Source organism: Ranitomeya variabilis, chromosome 6 (assembly GCF_051348905.1).
Source record: "Ranitomeya variabilis isolate aRanVar5 chromosome 6, aRanVar5.hap1, whole genome shotgun sequence".
Lineage (NCBI taxonomy): Eukaryota > Metazoa > Chordata > Amphibia > Anura > Dendrobatidae > Ranitomeya > Ranitomeya variabilis.
In genome coordinates, this window is record NC_135237.1 from 317767000 (window position 1) to 317790260 (window position 23261).

The 23261-nt window shown below is 42.4% G+C and overlaps 1 long non-coding RNA gene across 1 annotated transcript in view; it reads left to right on the plus strand.

Annotated features, from left to right (window-relative positions):
• LOC143781128 (uncharacterized) overlaps window positions 1–15262 on the plus strand; it is a 60261-nt gene extending 44999 nt beyond the window's left edge. The window contains exon 3 of the long non-coding RNA XR_013216579.1: window positions 15235–15262. This is a non-coding gene — a long non-coding RNA (uncharacterized LOC143781128). The remainder of the gene's footprint in view (window positions 1–15234) is intronic.
• The last annotated feature ends 7999 nt before the right edge of the window (window positions 15263–23261 follow it).

A 23261-nucleotide genomic window follows, 5' to 3' on the forward strand; every position in this document is an offset into this window, starting at 1 on the left:
CTGTGCACCATTTGGCGGTGTCTACTGAGAAGGCGCCAGAGATTATGCAATGTGATAGAATTCTGTCCAGAAGCGAACGACAGAATTTTAGGCGAAAAAATGGGTTATGCTTCTATTGTGGTGATTCAACTCATGTTATATCAGCATGCTCTAAACGTACTAAGAAGGTTGATAAGTCTGTTTCAATTGGCACTTTACAGTCTAAGTTTATTCTGTCTGTGACCCTGATTTGCTCTTTATCGTCTATTACCGCGGACGCCTATGTCGACTCTGGCGCCGCTTTGAGTCTTATGGATTGGTCCTTTGCCAAACGCTGTGGGTTTAATTTAGAGCCTCTGGAAGTTCCTATACCTCTGAAGGGTATTGACTCCACGCCATTGGCTAGTAACAAACCACAATACTGGACACAAGTAACTATGCGTATTAATCCGGATCACCAGGAGATTATTCGCTTCCTTGTGTTGTATAATCTACATGATGTGTTGGTGCTTGGATTGCCATGGCTGCAATCTCATAACCCAGTCCTCGACTGGAAAGCAATGTCTGTGTTAAGCTGGGGATGTCAGGGGACTCATGGGGACGTACCTTTGGTTTCCATTTCGTCATCTATTCCCTCTGAGATTCCGGAATTTTTATCTGATTATCGTGACGTTTTTGAGGAGCCTAAACTTGGTTCACTACCTCCGCACAGAGATTGCGATTGTACTATAGATCTGATTCCGGGCAGTAAGTTTCCAAAGGGTCGTTTATTTAATCTATCTGTGCCTGAACATGCTGCTATGCGGGAATATATTAAGGAGTCCTTGGAAAAGGGACATATTCGTCCTTCGTCATCTCCCTTAGGAGCCGGTTTTTTCTTTGTATCTAAAAAAGATGGCTCTTTGAGGCCGTGTATTGATTATCGGCTTTTGAATAAAATCACGGTTAAATATCAGTATCCTTTGCCACTGCTTACTGATTTGTTTGCTCGAATAAAGGGGGCCAAGTGGTTCTCTAAGATTGATCTTCGTGGGGCGTATAATTTAGTGCGAATTAAGCAGGGGGATGAGTGGAAAACCGCATTTAATACGCCTGAGGGCCATTTTGAGTATTTAGTAATGCCTTTTGGTCTTTCAAATGCCCCTTCAGTCTTTCAGTCTTTTATGCATGACATTTTCCGTGAATATTTGGATAAATTTATGATTGTGTATCTAGATGATATTTTGATTTTTTCGGATGACTGGGACTCTCATGTCCAACAGGTCAGGAGGGTTTTTCAGGTTTTGCGCTCTAATTCCTTGTGTGTAAAGGGTTCTAAGTGTGTTTTTGGGGTTCAAAAGATTTCGTTTTTGGGGTACATTTTTTCCCCCTCTTCCATTGAGATGGACCCTGTCAAGGTTCAGGCTATTTGTGATTGGACGCAACCCTCTTCTCTTAAGAGCCTTCAGAAGTTTTTGGGCTTTGCTAATTTTTATCGTCGATTTATAACTGGTTTTTCTGATGTTGCTAAGCCGTTGACTGATTTGACTAAGAAGGGTGCTGATGTTGCTGATTGGTCCCCTGCTGCTGTGGAGGCCTTTCGGGAGCTTAAGCGCCGCTTTTCTTCCGCCCCTGTATTGCGTCAGCCTGATGTTACTCTTCCTTTTCAGGTTGAGGTCGACGCTTCAGAAATCGGAGCTGGGGCGGTTTTGTCGCAGAAAAGTTCCGACTGCTCCGTGATGAGACCTTGCGCGTTCTTTTCTCGTAAATTTTCGCCCGCTGAGCGAAATTATGATATTGGTAATCGGGAGCTCTTGGCTATGAAGTGGGCTATTGAGGAGTGGCGTCATTGGCTTGAGGGGGCTAGACATCAGGTGGTGGTATTGACCGACCACAAGAATTTGATTTATCTTGAGTCTGCCAGGCGCCTGAATCCTAGACAGGCGCGCTGGTCGTTATTTTTCTCTCGGTTTAATTTTGTGGTTTCTTACCTACCGGGTTCTAAAAATGTGAAGGCGGATGCCCTTTCTAGGAGTTTTGAGCCTGATTCCCCTGGTAATTCTGAACCTACAGGTATCCTTAAGGATGGGGTGATATTATCTGCTGTTTCCCCAGACTTGCGACGGGTCTTGCAGGAGTTTCAGGCGGATAGACCTGATCGTTGCCCGCCTGGTAGACTGTTTGTTCCGGATGATTGGACCAGTAGAGTCATCTCGGAGGTCCATTCTTCTGCGTTAGCTGGTCATCCTGGAATCTTTGGTACCAGGGATTTGGTGGCTAGGTCCTTCTGGTGGCCTTCCCTGTCGCGAGATGTGCAAGGTTTTGTGCAGTCTTGTGATGTTTGTGCTCGGGCCAAGCCTTGTTGTTCTCGGGCTAGTGGATTGTTGTTATCTTTGCCTATTCCGAAGAGGCCTTGGACTCACATCTCCATGGATTTTATTTCTGATCTCCCTGTTTCTCAGAAGATGTCTGTCATCTGGGTGGTGTGTGACCGTTTCTCTAAGATGGTCCATTTGGTCCCCTTGCCTAAATTGCCTTCCTCATCCGAGCTGGTTCCTCTGTTTTTTCAAAATGTGGTTCGCTTGCATGGTATTCCGGAGAATATCGTTTCTGACAGGGGAACTCAATTCGTGTCTAGATTTTGGCGAGCATTCTGTGCTAGGATGGGCATTGATTTGTCTTTTTCGTCTGCTTTCCATCCTCAGACTAATGGCCAGACCGAGCGAACTAATCAGACCTTGGAGACTTATTTGAGGTGTTTTGTGTCTGCGGATCAGGATGATTGGGTTGCCTTTTTGCCCTTGGCTGAGTTTGCCCTCAATAATCGGGCTAGTTCTGCCACCTTGGTTTCTCCTTTCTTCTGTAATTCGGGGTTTCATCCTCGTTTCTCTTCCGGTCAGGTGGAGTCTTCGGATTGTCCTGGAGTGGATGCTGTGGTGGAGAGGTTGCATCAGATTTGGGGGCATGTGGTGGACAATTTGAAGTTGTCCCAGGAGAAGACTCAGCAGTTTGCCAACCGCCGTCGTCGTGTTGGTCCTCGTCTTTGTGTTGGGGACTTGGTGTGGTTGTCTTCTCGTTTTGTCCCTATGAAGGTTTCTTCTCCCAAGTTTAAGCCTCGGTTCATCGGCCCGTACAAGATATTGGAGATTCTTAACCCTGTGTCCTTTCGTTTGGACCTCCCTGCATCTTTTTCTATTCATAATGTCTTCCATCGGTCATTGTTGCGCAGGTATGAGGTACCGGTTGTGCCTTCCGTTGAGCCTCCTGCTCCGGTGTTGGTTGAGGGTGAGTTGGAATACGTTGTCGAGAAGATCTTGGACTCCCGTGTTTCCAGACGGAGACTTCAGTATCTGGTCAAGTGGAAGGGCTACGGTCAGGAGGATAATTCTTGGGTGACAGCCTCTGATGTTCATGCCTCCGATTTGGTCCGTGCCTTTCATAGGGCTCATCCTGATCGCCCTGGTGGTTCTGGTGAGGGTTCGGTGCCCCCTCCTTGAGGGGGGGGTACTGTTGTGAATTGGGTTTCTGGGCTCCCCCGGTGGTCACTGGTGGTACCGAACTTGTGTGCTTCATCTCCTCTGTTCACCTGTTTCCATCAGGATGTGGGAGTTTTCTATTTAACCTTGCTCCTCAGTCATTTCTATGCCGGCCAACAATGTTACCAGAAGCCTTTCTGTTGCATGTTCCTGCTCCTAGACTACTATCAGCTAAGTTGGACTTGTAGTCCTAAGTTTGTTTTGCATTTTTGTTCCAGTTCTCTGTGTTTGAATATTTCTGAGGCTGGAAGCTCTTGTGAGCTGAAATTGCCACTCTAGTGTCATGAGTTGATATTAGAGTCTTAAAGTAATTTCAGGATGGTGTTTTGAAAAGGGTTTTCAGCTGACTGTGAAGTTCCCTTTTCTGTCTTCCTACTATCTATTAAGCGGACCTCAATTTGCTAAACCTATCTTCATACTTCGTATGTCAATTTCCTCTAAAATCACCGACAATATATGTGGGGGCTACTGTCTGCCTTTTGGGGAAAATTTCTCTAGAGGTAAGCCAGGTCTGTATTTTCTTCTGCTAGGGTCAGGCAGTCCTCCGGCTGGCGCTGGGCGTCTAGGGATAAAACGTAGGCACGCTACCCGGCCACTGTTAGTTGTGCGGTAGGTTTAGCTCACAGTCAGCTCGAGTTCCCATCTTCCAAGAGCTAGTCCTTTGTATGCTTTACTGCGGTCTCTTGCCATTGAGAACCATGACAGTTTGGCCGGCCGCGGGTTAAAATAATTGGCAGAAGAAAGGAGAGAAAAGAAGTCTGCAGAGAATTTTTTTTTTTTTTTTTTTTTTTTTTCCCTGAGTTTGCTCATTGGTTCATTCACTTGCATCTCTGCTTGCTGCAGCCTTCGTCTCTCTCTCCTTCTAATCCTTGAATGGTTCTGATTTCACCTGATAAAAATGGATCAGCAGAGTTTAGCTACAGGTTTGAATAATCTCGCTATGAAGGTTCAAAGTTTACAGGATTTTGTAATTCATGCTCCTATATCTGAACCTAGAATTCCTTTACCTGAATTTTTCTCCGGGGATAGATCTCGCTTCCAGAATTTCAAACATAATTGTAAATTATTTTTGTCTCTGAGATCTCGCTCCGCTGGAGATCCTGCACAGCAGGTCAGGATTGTAATTTCCTTGCTCCGGGGCGACCCTCAGGATTGGGCATTTGCTTTGGCACCAGGGGATCCTGCGTTGCTCAATGTGGATGCGTTTTTCCTGGCATTGGGGTTGCTTTATGAGGAACCTCATTTAGAGATTCAGGCTGAAAAAGCCTTGATGGCCCTGTCTCAGAGGCAAGATGAGGCTGAAATATACTGCCAAAAATTTCGTAAGTGGTCTGTGCTTACTCAGTGGAATGAGTGCGCCGTGGCGGCGAATTTCAGAGAGGGTCTCTCTGATGCCATTAAAGATGTTATGGTGGGGTTCCCTGTGCCTACAGGTCTGAATGAGTCCATGACTATGGCCATTCAGATTGATCGGCGTTTGCGGGAGCGCAAACCTGTGCACCATTTGGCGGTGTCTACTGAGAAGGCGCCAGAGATTATGCAATGTGATAGAATTCTGTCCAGAAGCGAACGACAGAATTTTAGGCGAAAAAATGGGTTATGCTTCTATTGTGGTGATTCAACTCATGTTATATCAGCATGCTCTAAACGTACTAAGAAGGTTGATAAGTCTGTTTCAATTGGCACTTTACAGTCTAAGTTTATTCTGTCTGTGACCCTGATTTGCTCTTTATCGTCTATTACCGCGGACGCCTATGTCGACTCTGGCGCCGCTTTGAGTCTTATGGATTGGTCCTTTGCCAAACGCTGTGGGTTTAATTTAGAGCCTCTGGAAGTTCCTATACCTCTGAAGGGTATTGACTCCACGCCATTGGCTAGTAACAAACCACAATACTGGACACAAGTAACTATGCGTATTAATCCGGATCACCAGGAGATTATTCGCTTCCTTGTGTTGTATAATCTACATGATGTGTTGGTGCTTGGATTGCCATGGCTGCAATCTCATAACCCAGTCCTCGACTGGAAAGCAATGTCTGTGTTAAGCTGGGGATGTCAGGGGACTCATGGGGACGTACCTTTGGTTTCCATTTCGTCATCTATTCCCTCTGAGATTCCGGAATTTTTATCTGATTATCGTGACGTTTTTGAGGAGCCTAAACTTGGTTCACTACCTCCGCACAGAGATTGCGATTGTACTATAGATCTGATTCCGGGCAGTAAGTTTCCAAAGGGTCGTTTATTTAATCTATCTGTGCCTGAACATGCTGCTATGCGGGAATATATTAAGGAGTCCTTGGAAAAGGGACATATTCGTCCTTCGTCATCTCCCTTAGGAGCCGGTTTTTTCTTTGTATCTAAAAAAGATGGCTCTTTGAGGCCGTGTATTGATTATCGGCTTTTGAATAAAATCACGGTTAAATATCAGTATCCTTTGCCACTGCTTACTGATTTGTTTGCTCGAATAAAGGGGGCCAAGTGGTTCTCTAAGATTGATCTTCGTGGGGCGTATAATTTAGTGCGAATTAAGCAGGGGGATGAGTGGAAAACCGCATTTAATACGCCTGAGGGCCATTTTGAGTATTTAGTAATGCCTTTTGGTCTTTCAAATGCCCCTTCAGTCTTTCAGTCTTTTATGCATGACATTTTCCGTGAATATTTGGATAAATTTATGATTGTGTATCTAGATGATATTTTGATTTTTTCGGATGACTGGGACTCTCATGTCCAACAGGTCAGGAGGGTTTTTCAGGTTTTGTGCTCTAATTCCTTGTGTGTAAAGGGTTCTAAGTGTGTTTTTGGGGTTCAAAAGATTTCGTTTTTGGGGTACATTTTTTCCCCCTCTTCCATTGAGATGGACCCTGTCAAGGTTCAGGCTATTTGTGATTGGACGCAACCCTCTTCTCTTAAGAGCCTTCAGAAGTTTTTGGGCTTTGCTAATTTTTATCGTCGATTTATAACTGGTTTTTCTGATGTTGCTAAGCCGTTGACTGATTTGACTAAGAAGGGTGCTGATGTTGCTGATTGGTCCCCTGCTGCTGTGGAGGCCTTTCGGGAGCTTAAGCGCCGCTTTTCTTCCGCCCCTGTATTGCGTCAGCCTGATGTTACTCTTCCTTTTCAGGTTGAGGTCGACGCTTCAGAAATCGGAGCTGGGGCGGTTTTGTCGCAGAAAAGTTCCGACTGCTCCGTGATGAGACCTTGCGCGTTCTTTTCTCGTAAATTTTCGCCCGCTGAGCGAAATTATGATATTGGTAATCGGGAGCTCTTGGCTATGAAGTGGGCTATTGAGGAGTGGCGTCATTGGCTTGAGGGGGCTAGACATCAGGTGGTGGTATTGACCGACCACAAGAATTTGATTTATCTTGAGTCTGCCAGGCGCCTGAATCCTAGACAGGCGCGCTGGTCGTTATTTTTCTCTCGGTTTAATTTTGTGGTTTCTTACCTACCGGGTTCTAAAAATGTGAAGGCGGATGCCCTTTCTAGGAGTTTTGAGCCTGATTCCCCTGGTAATTCTGAACCTACAGGTATCCTTAAGGATGGGGTGATATTATCTGCTGTTTCCCCAGACTTGCGACGGGTCTTGCAGGAGTTTCAGGCGGATAGACCTGATCGTTGCCCGCCTGGTAGACTGTTTGTTCCGGATGATTGGACCAGTAGAGTCATCTCGGAGGTCCATTCTTCTGCGTTAGCTGGTCATCCTGGAATCTTTGGTACCAGGGATTTGGTGGCTAGGTCCTTCTGGTGGCCTTCCCTGTCGCGAGATGTGCAAGGTTTTGTGCAGTCTTGTGATGTTTGTGCTCGGGCCAAGCCTTGTTGTTCTCGGGCTAGTGGATTGTTGTTATCTTTGCCTATTCCGAAGAGGCCTTGGACTCACATCTCCATGGATTTTATTTCTGATCTCCCTGTTTCTCAGAAGATGTCTGTCATCTGGGTGGTGTGTGACCGTTTCTCTAAGATGGTCCATTTGGTCCCCTTGCCTAAATTGCCTTCCTCATCCGAGCTGGTTCCTCTGTTTTTTCAAAATGTGGTTCGCTTGCATGGTATTCCGGAGAATATCGTTTCTGACAGGGGAACTCAATTCGTGTCTAGATTTTGGCGAGCATTCTGTGCTAGGATGGGCATTGATTTGTCTTTTTCGTCTGCTTTCCATCCTCAGACTAATGGCCAGACCGAGCGAACTAATCAGACCTTGGAGACTTATTTGAGGTGTTTTGTGTCTGCGGATCAGGATGATTGGGTTGCCTTTTTGCCCTTGGCGGAGTTTGCCCTCAATAATCGGGCTAGTTCTGCCACCTTGGTTTCTCCTTTCTTCTGTAATTCGGGGTTTCATCCTCGTTTCTCTTCCGGTCAGGTGGAGTCTTCGGATTGTCCTGGAGTGGATGCTGTGGTGGAGAGGTTGCATCAGATTTGGGGGCATGTGGTGGACAATTTGAAGTTGTCCCAGGAGAAGACTCAGCAGTTTGCCAACCGCCGTCGTCGTGTTGGTCCTCGTCTTTGTGTTGGGGACTTGGTGTGGTTGTCTTCTCGTTTTGTCCCTATGAAGGTTTCTTCTCCCAAGTTTAAGCCTCGGTTCATCGGCCCGTACAAGATATTGGAGATTCTTAACCCTGTGTCCTTTCGTTTGGACCTCCCTGCATCTTTTTCTATTCATAATGTCTTCCATCGGTCATTGTTGCGCAGGTATGAGGTACCGGTTGTGCCTTCCGTTGAGCCTCCTGCTCCGGTGTTGGTTGAGGGTGAGTTGGAATACGTTGTCGAGAAGATCTTGGACTCCCGTGTTTCCAGACGGAGACTTCAGTATCTGGTCAAGTGGAAGGGCTACGGTCAGGAGGATAATTCTTGGGTGACAGCCTCTGATGTTCATGCCTCCGATTTGGTCCGTGCCTTTCATAGGGCTCATCCTGATCGCCCTGGTGGTTCTGGTGAGGGTTCGGTGCCCCCTCCTTGAGGGGGGGGTACTGTTGTGAATTGGGTTTCTGGGCTCCCCCGGTGGTCACTGGTGGTACCGAACTTGTGTGCTTCATCTCCTCTGTTCACCTGTTTCCATCAGGATGTGGGAGTTTTCTATTTAACCTTGCTCCTCAGTCATTTCTATGCCGGCCAACAATGTTACCAGAAGCCTTTCTGTTGCATGTTCCTGCTCCTAGACTACTATCAGCTAAGTTGGACTTGTAGTCCTAAGTTTGTTTTGCATTTTTGTTCCAGTTCTCTGTGTTTGAATATTTCTGAGGCTGGAAGCTCTTGTGAGCTGAAATTGCCACTCTAGTGTCATGAGTTGATATTAGAGTCTTAAAGTAATTTCAGGATGGTGTTTTGAAAAGGGTTTTCAGCTGACTGTGAAGTTCCCTTTTCTGTCTTCCTACTATCTATTAAGCGGACCTCAATTTGCTAAACCTATCTTCATACTTCGTATGTCAATTTCCTCTAAAATCACCGACAATATATGTGGGGGCTACTGTCTGCCTTTTGGGGAAAATTTCTCTAGAGGTAAGCCAGGTCTGTATTTTCTTCTGCTAGGGTCAGGCAGTCCTCCGGCTGGCGCTGGGCGTCTAGGGATAAAACGTAGGCACGCTACCCGGCCACTGTTAGTTGTGCGGTAGGTTTAGCTCACAGTCAGCTCGAGTTCCCATCTTCCAAGAGCTAGTCCTTTGTATGCTTTACTGCGGTCTCTTGCCATTGAGAACCATGACAGAGGTGGTCGACAGGATGGCTTACGCACAGCTGCAAACCTCTGAAGGACCCTGCATCTTGTCGTTCTGGGGTCGTTGGAGGCACCAGCAGCTTCAAAAACTTGTCTGCTGCTATGACAAGGCATTTTTGCAGCTGCTCTTTTAACCTTACGCAATTGCCTGTTGGAAAGAGTCCTCAATTTTTCCTTATCAGCACACACACGTGTGTGCTTGGAATCAGCTACATACTTCTGGATTGTGCGATGATGACGATGAAGTGTCTTGGCAATGTTGATTGTAGTCATGCCTTGACCTAAATACTCCACAATTTGTTGCTTCTCAGCAGCCGACACATCCTTTTTCTTTCCCATTTTGGCAAAAAATGTAGGCTGCTTAATAATGTGGAACAACCTTCTTAAGTAGTCTTGCCTTTATTTGGACACACCTGCCAAACTAATTTGCACAGGTATCTGCAATTGCTTTCAGTGATATAAAGAGCCCTGACACACATCACCAAAAATGAGTTTAAATGACAAACAAAAAATTCTAACCTTATCACTCCTAAACTCTTTGTGCATAATAATTTGGAACACAGTGTAGAGGATGAGTCCTGTGTGGTGTAGTATAGGCAGTGGGGAAATAAGTATTTGATACACTGTCGTTTTTGCAATTTTTGCCATCTACAAAGAATGGAGAGGTCTGTGATTTCTATCATATGTACACTTCAACTGTGAGGCAGAATGTAAAAGTAACAAAAAACAAAATCACATTGCAAGATTTTCAAGTAATGAAATTGTATTTTATTGCATGAAATAAGTATTTGATAACCTACCAACCAGCAATAATTCTGGCTTTCACAAACCAGTTAGTTTTTCTTTAAGAAGCCCTCTCACTCTGCACTCTTTACCTGTATTAATTGCACCTGTTTTAACTCGTTACCTGTATAAAAGATACCTGTCCACACACTCAATCACACTTCATCCTCTCCACCATGGCCAAGTCCAAAGAGCTGTCTAAGGACACCGGGGACAAAATTGTAGACCTGCACAAGGCTGGGATTGGCTACAGTACAATAGGCAAGCAGGTTGGTGAGAAGGCAACAATTATTGGAAAATGGAAGAAACACTAGATGACGGTCAATTTTCCTCCGTCTGGGGCTCCATGCAAGATCTTGCCTCATGGAGTAGGGATGATTATGAGAAAGGTCAAGAATAAGCCCAGAACTACACAGGAGGACCTGGTCAATGACCTGAAGATAGCTGGGAACACAGTCTCAAACATTACAGTTGGCAGCACACTATGCCATCATGGATTAAAATCCTACATGGCATGCAAGGACCCCCTATTCACATCAGCACATGTCCAGGCCCATTTGAAGTTCGCAAATGACCATCTGGATGATACAGAAGGGGCATGGGAGAAGGTCATGTGGTCAGATAAGACCAGAAATCAAGCTTTTTGGTATCAACTCCACTCGCCATGTTTGGAGGAAGAAGAAGGATGAGTACAACCCCATCAACACCATCCCAACCGTGAAGCATGGTGTGGGAGACATCATACTTTGGGAGTTTTTTCTGCAAAGGGGACATGATGACTGCACTGTACTGAAGGGAGGATAGATGAGGTCATGTATCACAAGATTTTGGCTAACAAACTCCTTCCTTCAGTAAGAGCATTGAAGATGGGTCGTGGCTGGGTCTTCCATCATGACAATGACCCGAAATACACAGCCAGGACAACTAAGGAGTAGCTCCATAAGAAGCATTTTAAGGTTCTGGAGTGGCCTAGCCAGTCTCCGGACCTGAACCCAATAGAAAATCTTTGGAGCGAGCTGAAACTAAATGTTGCCCAGCGACAGCCCTGAAAGATCTGGAGAATATCTGTATAGAGGAGTGGGTCAAAATCCCTGCTTCAGTGTGTGCAAACTTGGTCAAGAACTACAGGAAACGTCTGACCTTTGTAATTGCAAATGAAGGTTTCTGTACCAAATATTAAGTTCTGTTTTTCTGTTGTATCAATACTTATTTCATGCAATAAAATGCAAATTAATTATGTAAAACTCATACAATGTGATTTTCTTGATTTTATTTTTAGATTCTGTCTCTCACAGTTAAAGTGTACCTACGATAAAAATTACACACCTCTCCATTCTTTGTAGGTGAGAAAACTTGCAAAATTGGCAGTGTATCAAATACTTATTTTCCCCACTGTATAGGATGTATCCCGTGTGGTGTAGTATATAGTGGATCTGTCAGCTCTCCTATGTTGTTCTGTAAGTTGGACCCATTTTCTAACCTGACATCATACATGTAAGCTGACAGGTCTCCCTATTGATGCAACATTCTTCTTTTGAAGCAATGCAGTGTCTTTTGTATCCATAATGTTTCTATATGCTGCAAAATAAGTTTGAGATGGCTATGTAAAGTACAAGTGCACAGACTTGTATTCAAAGATTGTAGTTAGAAGTTTTATTAGAGAGAATGCACAAACTTTAATTAGCGAATATTAACATTACAATTTTTTTCTATAGGAAGAAGATAGCAGATTGTCTTCTAAAAGAAATTCAGATTTAAAAGGCAAGCCAGAAGAAGCTGTTGGAAAAAATAAAAAATACAAGTCTAGTGCAGTAAAGAGACTTGAGACATCAAGAAAGTGGCTAGCCAAAGCTGGTTCAGCATCAGGTCAGCAAAAATTATGGCAACCAAGAGGCATTGCCAGTGAAAGATTTGGGCAGCCAACAGCCTCAACCTCGGAAGCTGCTACTCAACCTGAGTTAGTGACAGATGAATCGACTTCTGTAAATATAACGTGATGCCACAGAGCCTTACACATCACCCACTGTTGATCAGGATTGTACAGAACAAACTTTTGCTCAGTCTATGATGTAACGTGATGAGTCTTCAACACCAGACACCTGCATTGCTTTTTGAGCACCATATCATGTGCAATTTAAATACAAAGGTGGTCTTTTTTGGAAAATCATCCAATTCAACAATCGTGATGGTACCCATACATTGACATTTCATGGACACAAAGTTTACTTCAAGGCTGTGCCAGGTGGTAGTGCCATTCAAATAGCTGTCCTACTGTGCACAAACTCAAAATCTAGTTTGCTCTACATGCATGGCATTTTGTAGAAACAGAAGAAGCCATTTCATTAATGGCTGGACAATTGATAAAATACATGTGTATTTGTATCGCATAAAGGAACATGAGGAATCAATCCAACATCAGTCATCTGCAACAGCTTATTTGTCTGCTGAAAAAAAAACTGACATTGAAACAATGAGCAATATAAATTTAGCCAACAAAAAGAAAAAAATACAACAAAATTGTGCTGTTGCTAAAAAAGTAATTGACATAGCCACGTTTTGCCTTGCATACAAGGGAAAGGATGATGCTGCTAATTTTTTGCTAAATCCTGATCTCAATCACGGAAATTTTCTGGAGATAGCATTGCTTCTTAGCAAGTGTGATAGCACGCTGAAAAAACATGTAGATGATGTTGTGGCAATTAGTAAAAAAAAAAAGCACACCCACATAGCAAAGGACATTTTTAAGTACAACTTCAGTTAACGGTCTTATTGTAATCATGGGAAAAATGGTGAAAGACTAAATAAGTCAGGATGTGAAAAATGCTGTTAAGTTCAGTGTGGAAATGGACAGCACACAAGATGTTTCTGTTCAAGAACAGTGCAGCATCATTTTGCGATATGTGAAGGATAAGACTGTCCATGTCCAAACCCAAAGGCGACCTTGAATCGGTAAAAGATTATTGACCCATATTGTTAATTAATACTGATGTAAAAATTTATTCAAAACTAATTGCCAACAGACTTCAAAAAATCCTCCCAGAAATAATTTACAAGGACCAATTGGGTCTTATTGAAGGGCGACAAACAAGCGATGGCACCAGAAAAATTCTTAATTTAATAAATATAATGAAGCATAATAAAATCTCATCTGCTTTATTAGCACTTGATGCCAAAAAAGCCTTTGACAGGATCAATTGGGATTTTTTGACTGCAATGCTTTTTAAATTTGGGTTTAATTCTCAACTAATTAAAATGATTATGGCATTATATGCCTATCCATCAGCTAAAATATTTGTAAATAACATACTATCCAATCCAGTACCAATAACGAATGGTACTAGGCAAGGATGCCCACTCTCATCTTTATTATTCGCCTTGGTAATGGAACCACTTGCAGAACATATAAGAATGAATCAAAAAATAACGGGTACACAAATAGGTAAAAAACAGTATAAAATAGGACTGTTTGCAGACGATGTTATTTTTAGTCTTTCTAATCCATCAACCTTCTTCAAAGAAACTCTTTTAACTATAGAATTTTCAAACCTCTCCTACTACAAAATCAACACTACTAAGTCGAAAATTCTGGATTTCCATATAAACGACTCAATGGTTAATAATATTAAGAGTTTTTCTTTATTTGAATGGGAAAAGGAGGCTATTTCATATCTAGGTGTACATCTTAATAGAAATTATCACAAGACTATTGAATTAAATTTAATAAAAATTACTAAAGATATACAAACAGAATTAAATACTTTTTCAAAGTATGATCTATCTTTGGTTGGTAGAATTATTACTTCTAAACTTTTTTCTTTGCCAAAAATTGTATACATTTTCAGAGCTATACCACTAACTTACCAGCTTAAATTTTTGAGAAGATTACAAACTCTTTTAAATAATTTAATTTGGAACAAAAAAGAGCTAGGGTAGCATGTAAAACGCTAGTTTTTAAACAACATTTAAACAATAACATTCCAATATCAAAGCTAATTTTGAGCCATTTACTTTATCAGACACTTTACTGGCATAGAGGTACCTAGCAAAACAAGAAGCACAAAATATAAAGGGATATGATTTGATCAAGTTAAAATGTACCCCTAAAGTTCATTGAACTAATATCTGATCAGAAAATCCCAGACTATTGGAAACTCAAAACAATAATTAAAATAAAGGATCTATATGATGGAAAAGACTTTATACCAAATCAACTATTAATAGATCAAAATAACCTAAGTAGTCAGGACTTCATCATTTTAGCATCAATAAAAAAATCTTTGCTTACCTTGCTAAAAAAAAAATCTCTAGTTAGAGAAACTACGAGTCTACTATTGTGCAACCCAAATAATTGTATTGGAAGTAAAAAAATATTTATGACTGTTTAAATCAGAATTTAGAAAAATTGGGAGAAAGATCTTAATACCACAATTACATCAGAACAATGGCAACTGGCTTTTAAATTAACATATTCATCTAATATTTGTGTGTGATGGATCATTTTTTAAATTAGTATCAAGATGGTATTTTCTAAAATGGCTAGAATATTCCAAGGTAAATCTTCTGAATGTTGGAGAGGCTGTAGCCTAAAAGGTGACTTGATTCATATACAGTCATATGAAGAAGTGGCAGGCCAAGAAAAACATCAGAAAGGCAGAGAAGAAGAATGGTGAGATCAGTCAAGGACAATCCTCAGACCATCTCCAGAGAGCTGCAGCATCAACTTGCTGCAGATGGTGTCACTGTGCATCGGTCAACTATACAACGCACTGTGTTTTTTTGCCGCCATGCGTAACGCCTTTTTGTATTACCAAACAACTCAATCTTGGTTTCATGAGTCCACAGGACCTTCTTCCAAAAAGAAATTGGCTTCTCCAAATGTGCTTTTGCATACCTCAGTCGACTCTGTTTGTGGCGTGCTTGCAGAAATGGCTTCTTTCGCATCACTCTCCCATACAGCTTCTCCTTGTGCAAAGTACGTTGTATAGTTGACCGATGCACAGTGACACCATCTGCAGCAAGTTGATGCTGCAGCTCTCTGGAGGTGGTCTGAGGATTGTCCTTGACTGATCTCACCATTCTTCTCTGCCTTTCTGATGTTTTTCTTGGCCTGCCACTTCTGGCCTTAACAAGAACTGTACCTGTGTTCTTCCATTTCCTTACTATGTTCCTCACAGTGGAAATTGACAGGTTAAACCTCTGAGACAGCTTTTTGTATCCTTCCCCTGAACAACTATATTGAATAATCTTTGTTTTCAGATCATTTGACAGTTGTTTTGAGGAGCCCATGATGCCAATCTTCAGAGGAGATTCAAACAGGAGAACAACTTGCAAGTGGCCACTTTAAGTAGCTTTTCCCATGATTGCATACACCTGGCTATGAAGTTCAAAGCTCAATGAGGCTACAAAACCAAAAAAAAGTGCTTTAGTAAGTCAGTAAAAAGTAGGTAGGAGTATTTAAAACAAGAAAATGATAAGGGTGCCCATACTTATGCACCTGTCAAATTTTGTTTGAATGCAGATTGCACATTTTCTGTTAGTACAATAAACCTCATTTCAAGGCAGAAACATTACTTTGTCCAACAGTTATTAGATATATGAAACTGAAATAGCTGTTGCAAAAAAAACAATTTTTATAAAACATTAAGCTTAAGATTAATAGGGGTGCCCAAACTTTTTCATATGACTGTATTTTGGGGATGTCCTAAGTTTCAGCCTTTATGGAAAGAAATCTCTATTTTGATTAATAAAATTACTAAACAAGGTATTACTTTAACACCTCAAATGGCTCTGCTTTCTTTAGAACTTCATAATATCTATCCGATATATAAACCAATAATTATACATATCTTTTTGGTCACCAAAAATGTGATAGCCGCTCTACATATTTCATATGAAATGAGTTATTGCAATAGCAAATAATTATAAGAGATGAGAACCTTGGTCTAGTTTTATTTCTTGAATACGTTATTTTATTGTTTCTCTCCAACTTCGACTTGATTTTGGCTTTTGAATATGTTTAATTATTTAATTGTAAACCTCTAACAGCATCTAAATGGTTATGAATATTACTGTTAAGTTTATTTGTTATTGTACCCTTTTCCTTTTCCCTCTGACATTCCTTTTCCTTTGTTTTGTTCCCCAATAAAGATTAGCAAAGCAAAATACCCTACCCCTTTCCTTATTTTACCGAACTTCCTTTCCTGTCCCTTTTTTTGTATGTTAAAAATTGTAATTAAGTTTGTTTGAAAAAGGACTGTCCATGAAAGACTTTTTTCTCTAATTAATGTCAGTAGCACAACTGGGCAAGATCTTTTCTCAGGGTTGGAAAAGCAATTAGATACATTATTTTTTCTGCGTGTTACCAATATAGTTGGCTGTTCTATTGATGGAGCTGCTAATATGAGTGGATACTACAATGGTGTTCAGACCCACATAAAGAACATGTCATGCAGCTCTTTGTTTACTTGGTGTTATGCACATATATTTAACCTTGTCATTGTTGATACTACGAAATCTGCCTATTTAGTAAAATCATTCTTTGGCATTTTAGAGAAGACAGCAGTCTTTTTCTCAGAAATCTATAAAAGATCTGCTATATGGACTCAACATGTTAGATAACACAATAACACACTGAAGGTCGGGACAAATTGGCTAGACTTAAGAAAATTGGTGACAGTCACTGGTGGAGTGTTGTGAATTCCGCTCTTTGGCTCCCTCCAGTGGTTGTAAGTGGCATTTTTGCGAGTTCTGCTCTTGGGCTCCCTCCGGTGGTTTTAAGTGGTACTGCTGCTCCTTGGATTTAGTAGTCAGCAGCTGCTTCCACTGATTGTCTTTCTGGCTCGACTATTTAGGCTGGTTCTTTCCTTCAGCCTGTGCCAGTTGTCAATGGTTCCTGGTTGGATTCACATCTCTGCTTGGATTTCCCTGATATTCTGACCAGTTCAGCAAAGATAAGTCCTTGCTTGTTCTTTTGCAGTCCACTTGTTTTGGACTTAATCTTTCTGCACTTTCTATGTTTTTTCTAGTCCAGCTTGTCAGTATGGATTTATTCAGTTAAGCTGGAAGCTCTGGGAAGCAGATTTACCCTCCACACCTTTAGTCAGGTGTGGAGATTTTTGTAAACTCTGTGGTGGATTTTTCTAGTTTTTAATACTGACCGCACAGTATTCTTTCCTGTTCTATTTATCTAGTTAGACTGGCCTCCTTTGCTACATCCTGGTTTCATTCTGCATATGTCATTTCCCTCTCCACTCACAGTCAATATTTGTGGGGGGCTGTCCTATCCTTTGGGGATTTTCTCTGAGGCAAGATAGCTTTCCTGTTTCTATCTTTAGGGGTAGTTAGTCCTCCGGCTGTGACGAGGTGTCTAGGGAGTGACAGGAACATCCCATGGCTACTTCTAGTGTTGTGTTAAGCTCAGGAACTGCAGTCAGTATAGGTACCACCACCTCCAGAGCACGTCCCATGTTGCTCCTAAACCACCAGCTCATAACAGTACAACTGGCCAAAAATGAATTAAATGCATCTCAAAAGAAGGAAAAGGAAGTTCTGAGCCATTTTTTTTTCTGCAGTCTGTTTTGTCTTTTTTTTCCTCTTAATCTCTGGGTGGTTCAGGATTTTGGCGCTGGCATGGATGTTCAGGGTTTGTTTTCTCGTGTGGATCAACTTGCTGCAAGAGTACAGAGTATCCAAGATTGTGTTGTCCAGACTCCGGCTTTACAGCCTAGAATTCCAACCCCTGGTTTGTTTTTTGGGGACAGATCCAAGTTTTTGAACTTTAAAAATAACTGCAAATTGTTTTTTGCCTTGAAACCCCGTTCCTCTGGTGATTCCATTCAGCAGGTTAAAATTGTCATCTCTCTGCTGCGTGGTGACCCTCAGGACTGGGCATTCTCCCTTGAATCAGGGGATCCGGCATTGCTTAATGTAGACGCATTTTTTCAAGCGCTCGGATTATTGTATGACGAACCTAATTCTGTGGATCATGCAGAAAAGACCTTGTTGGCCCTGTGTCAGGGTCAGGAAGCGGCAGAAGTATACTGCCAGAAATTTAGAAAATGGTCTGTTCTCATTAAATGGAATGAGGAGGCTCTGGCAGCAATTTTCAGAAAGGGTCTTTCTGAAGCCCTTAAAGATGTTATGGTGGGGTTCCCCACGCCTGCTGGTTTGAGCGAATCTATGTCTCTAGCCATTCAGATTGATCGGCGCCTGCGTGAGCGCAAAGTTGTGCACCATATGGCAGTGTCCTCTGAGCAGAGTCCTGAGCCTATGCAATGTGATAGGATTTTGACTAGAGCAGAATGGCAGGGATTCAGACGCCAGAATAGGCTGTGTTTTTACTGTGGTGATTCTGCTCATGTTATTTCTGATTGCCCTAAGCGTACTAAGAGGGTCGCTAGGTCTGTTACCATCAGTACTGTACAGCCTAAATTTCTTTTATCTGTGACCTTGATTTGCTCATTATCGTCCTTTTCTGTCATGGCATTTGTGGATTCAGGCGCTGCCCTGAATTTGATGGACTTGGAATTCGCCAGGTGCTGTGGTTTTTCCTTGCAGCCTTTGCAGAGCCCTATTCCTTTGAGGGGCATTGATGCTACGCCGTTGGCCAAGGATAAACCTCAGTATTGGACTCAGCTGACCATGTGCATGGCTCCAGCACATCAGGAAGATTGCCGTTTTCTGGTGTTGCATAATTTGCATGATGTTGTTGTACTGGGTTTTCCATGGTTACAGGGACATAATCCTGTGCTGGATTGGAAATCTATGTCTGTGACTAGTTGGGGTTGTCAAGGGGTACATAGTGACGTTCCTTTGATGTAAATTTCCTCTTCCCCCTCTTCTGAAGTTCCTGAGTTTTTGTCGGATTTCCAGGATATATTTGATGAGCCCAAGTCCAGTTCCCTTCCTCCACATAGGGACTGTGATTGTGCTATTAACTTGATTCCTGGCTGTAAGTTCCCTAAGGGCTGACTTTTCAATCTGTCTGTGCCAGAGCATGCCGCTATGCGGAGTTATGTTAAGGAGTCTTTAGAGAAGGGGCATATTCGTCCGACTTCGTCACCATTGGGAGCGGGATTCTTTTTTGTTGCCAAGAAGGATGGCTCCTTGAAACCCTGTATTGATTATCGCCTTCTTAATAAGATCACGGTCAAATTCCAATACCCTTTACCTTTGCTTTCTGATTTGTTTGCTCGGATCAAGGGGGCTAGTTGGTTTACTAAGATTGACCTTCGAGGGGCATATAATCTTGTTCGTATTAAACAGGGTGACGAATGGAAAACTGCATTTAATACGCCCGAAGGCCATTTTGAATACCTTGTGATGCCTTTCGGGCTCTCTAATGCTCCTTCTGTATTTCAGTCCTTCATGCATGATATTTTCCGCAATTATCTTGATAAATTCATGATTGTGTATCTGGATGATATTTTGATTTTTTCCGATGATTGGGAGTCTCATGTGAAGCAGGTCAGGATGGTATTCCAGATCCTTCGTGAGAATCCTTTATTTGTGAAGGGGTCTAAGTGCCTATTTGGAGTTCAGAAGGTCTCTTTTTTGGGTTTTATTTTTTCACCCTCGTCTATAGAAATGGATCCTGTTAAGGTCCAAGCCATTCATGACTGGATTCAACCCACATCTGTGAAGAGCCTTCAGAAATGTTTGGGCTTTGCTAATTTTTATCGCCGTTTCATTGCCAACTTTTCCAGTGTGGTTAAGCCCCTGACCGATTTGACGAAGAAAGGCGCTGATGTGATGAATTGGTCCTCTGCGGCTGTTGAGGCCTTTCAGGAGCTTAAACGCCGATTTACTTCTGCCCCTGTGTTGCGTCAGCCGGATGTTTCTCTTCCTTTTCAGGTTGAGGTTGACGCTTCTGAGATTGGGGCAGGGGCCGTTTTGTCTCAGAGGAGTTCTGATGGTTCTTTGATGAAACCGTGTGCCTTTTTTTCCAGAAGTTTTCGCCTGTGGAGCGCAATTATGATGTCAGCAATCGGGAGTTGTTGGCCATGAAGTGGGCATTTGAGGAGTGGCAACATTGGCTTGAGGGAGCCAAGCACCGCGTTGTGGTCTTGACCGATCATAAGAATCTGATTTACCTCGAGTCGGCCAAGCGGCTGAACCCTAGACAGGCTCGATGGTCCCTGTTTTTCTCCCGTTTTGATTTTGTGGTCTCTTATCTTCCGGGATCTAAGAATGTTAAGGCTGATGCCCTCTCTAGGAGTTTTTTGCCTGATTCTCCTGGAGTCCTTGAGCCGGTTGGCATTCTTAAGGAAGGGGTGATTCTTTCTGCCATCTCCCCTGATTTACGGCGGGTGCTTCAGGAATTTCAGGCTGATAAACCTGACCGCTGTCCTGTGGGGAAGCTGTTTGTTCCTGATAGATGGACAAGTAAGGTAATTTCTGAGGTTCATTGTTCGGTGTTGTCTGGTCATCCTGGGATTTTTGGTACCAGAGATTTGGTTGCTAGGTCCTTTTGGTGGCCTTCCTTGTCGCGGGATGTGCGTTCTTTTGTGCAGTCCTGTGGGACTTGTGCCCGGGCCAAGCCTTGCTGTTCCCACGCTAGTGGGTTGCTTTTGCCTTTGCCGGTCCCTGAGAGGCCCTGGACGCATATTTCCATGGATTTTATTTCGGATCTTCCTATTTCCCAGAAGATGTCTGTTATCTGGGTGGTTTGTGACCGGTTCTCTAAAATGGTCCGTTTGGTACCTTTGCCTAAATTGCCTTCCTCCTCTGACTTGGTTCCATTGTTTTTTCAGCATGTGGTTCGTTTGCATGGCATTCCGGAGAATATTGTGTCTGACAGAGGTTCCCAGTTTGTTTCTAGGTTTTGGCAGGCCTTTTATGCTAGGATGGGCATTGATTTGTCTTTTTCTTCGGCATTTCGTCCTCAGACAAATGGCCAAACTGAGCGAACTAATCAGACCTTGGAAACCTATTTGAGATGCTTTGTGTCTGCTGACCAGGATGATTGGGTGGCTTTCTTGCCGTTGGCCGAGTTTGCCCTTAATAATCGGGCTAGTTCGGCTATTTTGGTTTCGCCTTTCTTTTGTAATTTTGGTTTTCATCCTCGTTTTTCTTCGGGGCAAGTTGAGCCGTCTGATTGTCCTGGTGTGGATTCTGTAATGGACAGGTTACAGCAGATTTGGACTCATGTGGTAGACAATTTGACGTTGTCTCAGGAAAAGGCTCAACGTTTTGCTAACCGCCGTCGGTGTGTTGGTCCCCGGCTTCGGGTGGGGGATTTAGTCTGGTTATCTTCTCGTCATGTTCCTATGAAGGTTTCTTCCCCTAAGTTCAAGTCTCGGTTTATTGGTCCTTATAAGGTTTCTGAGATTATCAGTCCGGTATCTTTTCGTTTGGCCCTTCCAGCCTCTTTTGCCATCCATAATGTTTTCCATAGATCTTTGTTGCGGAGATATGTGGTGCCCGTTGTTCCCTCTGTTGATCCTCCTGCCCCGGTGTTGGTTGATGGGGAGTTGGAATATGTGGTGGAGAAAATTTTGGATTCTCGTTTTTCGAGGCGGAGGCTTCAGTATCTTGTCAAGTGGAAGGGTTATGGCCAGGAGGATAATTCGTGGGTTGTTGCCTCCGATGTCCATGCCGCCGATTTGGTTCGTGCTTATCACTTGGCTCGTCCTGATCGACCTGGGGGCTCTGGTGAGGGTTCGGTGACCCCTCCTCAAGGGGGGGGTACTGTTGTGAATTCCGCTCTTGGGCTCCCTCCGGTGGTTGTAAGTGGCATTTTTGCGAGTTCTGCTCTTGGGCTCCCTCCGGTGGTTTTAAGTGGTACTGCTGCTCCTTGGATTTAGTATAAAATAGATCAATGGCCAAACTCGTCTGTGCTAAAAAAATAGGAAAATGTGAAATATGTGAAATATGAAATAGCATACTGGCTTATGAACTTAATGAACAAACACATGAGATTTTTAGCACAAGATTTGCAAACGTTGTGAGCCCATTCACCAAAACGTCAAGGTAATCTCAGATCGAATATCTCAGATCGAATGGGTAACTACACTGACTGTCTGGTGTGAACACTTACCTATGGTATCTGAGCTGAATGCCTAATGTGAACACTTACTTGTGGCTAATGACAGGGTAAAGCCTACTAATATAGGAGGCTCAGAACCAATAGTGTTGAGATGTAATTAAAACATGGAGAAGGGCGGGACGTTCAAGTCAGAAAAGAGTATATAATAAAATAGATAAACTGACCGAACAATATATATATATATATATAAATAGTTTGTAGCCAAAAAAAGTCAAATATAAAATAGATCAATGGCCAAACTCGTCTGTGCTAAAAAATAGGAAAATGTGAAATATGTGAAATATGAAATAGCATACTGGCTTATGAACTTAATGAACAAACACATGAGATTTTTAGCACAAGATTTGCAAACGTTGTGAGCCCATTCACCAAAACGTCAAGGTAATCTCAGATCGAATGGGTAACTACACTGACTGTCTGGTGTGAACACTTACCTATGGTATCTGAGCTGAATGCCTAATGTGAACACTTACTTGTGGCTAATGACAGGGTAAAGCCTACTAATATAGGAGGCTCAGAACCAATAGTGTTGAGATGAAATTAAAACATGGAGAAGGGCGGGACGTTCAAGTCAGAAAAGAGTATATAATAAAATAGATAAACTGACCGAACAATATATATATATATATATATATATATATATATATAAATAGTTTGTAGCCAAAAAAAGTCAAATATAAAATAGATCAATGGCCAAACTCGTCTGTGCTAAAAAATAGGAAAATGTGAAATATGTGAAATATGAAATAGCATACTGGCTTATGAACTTAATGAACAAACACATGAGATTTTTAGCACAAGATTTGCAAACGTTGTGAGCCCATTCACCAAAACGTCAAGGTAATCTCAGATCGAATGGGTAACTACACTGACTGTCTGGTGTGAACACTTACCTATGGTATCTGAGCTGAATGCCTAATGTGAACACTTACTTGTGGCTAATGACAGGGTAAAGCCTACTAATATAGGAGGCTCAGAACCAATAGTGTTGAGATGTAATTAAAACATGGAGAAGGGCGGGACGTTCAAGTCAGAAAAGAGTATATAATAAAATAGATAAACTGACCGAACAATATATATATATAAATAGTTTGTAGCCAAAAAAAGTCAAATATAAAATAGATCAATGGCCAAACTCGTCTGTGCTAAAAAATAGGAAAATGTGAAATATGTGAAATATGAAATAGCATACTGGCTTATGAACTTAATGAACAAACACATGAGATTTTTAGCACAA